Source organism: Triticum urartu, chromosome 3A, assembly GCF_056163025.1.
Source record: "Triticum urartu cultivar PI428250 chromosome 3A, HENAU_Tu73, whole genome shotgun sequence".
NCBI lineage: Eukaryota > Viridiplantae > Streptophyta > Magnoliopsida > Poales > Poaceae > Triticum > Triticum urartu.
The window spans coordinates 642,608,772-642,611,681 of record NC_141875.1 but is presented as its reverse complement, the minus strand read 5'-3'; positions in this window follow the sequence as shown (position 1 = coordinate 642,611,681).

Here is a 2,910-nt window from a genome sequence, read left to right as displayed (position 1 = left end):
TGAAATACGAGACTCCAATCCAGCTTCCATTTAGCAAACGCATTAGCTTTCAAAGGGGGTGGAGGCCCAACAGGATTAATGCGAGGATGTTGCAAGGGTTGCGGAGAGTAAAAGGGTTCCACAACATTGTACTTGGGAACTTGAGTACGAGCCAAAGATGCAAGAGGTTCTCTCGAGTCATTGTAACGCCCGGGTAATTAAGCTACAGTAATCCCACGTTAACGGTGCCACGTCACCTCGGTTACTGTTGTTAATATCGCGTTGGATCAAAACTTTTCAAAATTTAAATTCAAATTAATGTCAACAATAAATTTTTTCGAAAGTTAAGACAAAAATGTTCGGGCAGTGCCTATTATTACGTAGGTAATTATAGTGAAGAGAACCCCCTTTTAGAAAATGCATAGATATTTTAAAATGATTTAAAATAGAAAAGAAAAGAAAATACAAAAAATATAAAAAAGAGAAAGCCCCCCCGGCCCCTTGGGCTTCGGCCCACCAGGCCACAACCGACCGGCCCACCCCGCCTCCCTTATCCTCCCACGACCCAAACCCTAGTGCTCACCACTCCCCACTCCCCCCACTCCTCGCTCTCCCTCCCCGATCCAGATCGGGATTGGGGGCGTTCGACTCCGCCCCCCGCCGCTCGACGCCATCACCTAAAGCCGCCCCCGACGCTGCCGAACCCCGCCGCCTCCTCCCCACCGTCGCTCGTCTCCGTCCTCCTCCTCGCCCCCATTGCCCCGATCCCTACAAGCCCCCCGTGAGCTGCCCCCTTTCCCCCTCTCTGCCCTGCACCGTCTCCCGCGCATGCCCGCGCAGCCATAGCAGCGCCCCGCTTCGGCTCACCTCGGGCACCCCCCTGCGGCTCCTCCTCCCGCGGCCGCGCGCATCCTTGCGTCACGCCCGCGCCTCCCTTCGGCACCCCTGCTCCGCGCCACCGCACGCGCCCGCAACCTCCCTCTCGCGCGCGCCCCACACCGCACTCGCCGCCCACCCACGCGCACCCGCTGCTCCCGCCGCCTCTGCTCACATTGCCGCCTCCTAGCTACGGCCCTGCGTCGGCGCTCGTCGCCGCCCGCCCGTGTGTTCACCTCGTCGTTGCCGCTCCATCGCCGCGGCCACGCCTTCCCTGTAGCTGCTATTGCCGTTGCCGCTCTGCGACTCCTCCCGTGCTGTGCCCCGCCTCCCCTGACATCTCCTGCGTCCACTCGCCGCCGCCGCCGCTGGCTACCTCGCCGCGGCACCGGCTCGCTGAGCGCGGCCCGGCCCGGCACCCGCGGCCCCCGCCGTCTCGCTCCCCCACCGGCGCGCAGCCCTGGACCCCTGCACTGCTGCTGCCGCTCGACACGGTGGCCGCCGGCGCCCAGCGCCCACCACTCCTCTATCGGCCTGGGTGGGTGCCCAGCGCCCGCTCCTGGCGCCCGCGTGCCTATTCCCGTTAAGGCCCATAGGGCCAATGACAAGTGGGGCCCTGCCCCCAGAACGTTTACAAAAAAAGAATTTAAAAATATACAATTAAATAATTAACTTAATTAATTCTGTTTAAATTAACTAATTAAGTTTAATTAACCTAATAACTAGGTAATCTAATTAACTACTGTTAATTAGTCAAACAGTCGCTGACAGGCGGGACCCACCTGTCAGGTTGACCAGGTCAACGCTCAACTGCTGATGTCATGCTGACGTCAGCGTGCACTGTTCTGGATAATGTTGAATTAAATTAATTAAATAAATGCTAGAATTTATTTATATCTTTTAAAATCAACTAGCAAAAATGCCCGTGCGTTGCAACGGGAGAAAGAAAACTTGACACACCCCGCATGACCTATGCTTGTTGTTGGATTTCCTATTCACCACCATTGCCGATATGGTCACGCTATTCACGTATTCACGAGAAACATGATTAATCCCAATGCGATGAGCTTTATGTGCATTTGGTACAAAAGTGGTTTTGCTATATCATTTATAACCCTTTAGTATTTTGAGTCTTCAATATACCAATTTTTTTATGCATCCATACACAATTTAATAGGTTTAGCTATTATTTCTTATCACTCAAATTTTCAGCTATGTGTATACCCAAACAGGATTGAATTAGCATGGTTCAATTTAGCACTTACCTACACTTAAATCAAATAAATAGGAAATAGTGTATCTGGAACAGAGGAGCGTCACATCAAATGTAAACTCATGTGCAAGTCTGTATTGAACTTTCAGATATGTGACTTGTTGAGATAACAACCAGGTAACTTGAAGATTCTCACCAGAACCCAAGCAAAAAAGAAGAGTATTTGACAGGATTGTCCTTTCATACACAACAATCAGGTGTGTGGTTAAGCTCAAAGTACCGGCAGCTAATAGCTCAAAGTACGCCTTTCCACTCATCTAGCCCTTTCAGAAGAAAAGAGAGACAAGGTTAAATTGAGATGTCTTGTATTGTATTGATGGTTTGGTAGATCCTTTTCCTATGCAATATCACAAACCATATATGATCGCTCTAACTCTGAACTGCAAAGAGAGAGGAGTATGTTTTATCTCTCTCGTTGTTTCTGTCCTCACGAAACCCTTCACTTCTCCTTGTTGCCATCCTCCTCATCAAGTGCCCCCAACTCTTCTTAATTGGCGCAACACAGCAAGCTGGGCACAACAGCGAGAGAGGTTGAGGATTGAATAGGGCTTCACTTCCTAGGTTTTAAGAGAGAGAGAAAGCTTGGACTTGACACAAAATTAGAGCATTGCATTTGAAACGAACATTAGGGCTGGTGTCTCACTTTTGATGCTAGTCATACCATTGACTATAAATCTTCCTGCATCTACATCTTTCCGAAGGATACAATACTGTTGTGATACCTAACAAACAATAAATCAGAAGTTACAATAAATTTCCCGTTCATTATTTACCTTTGCAGA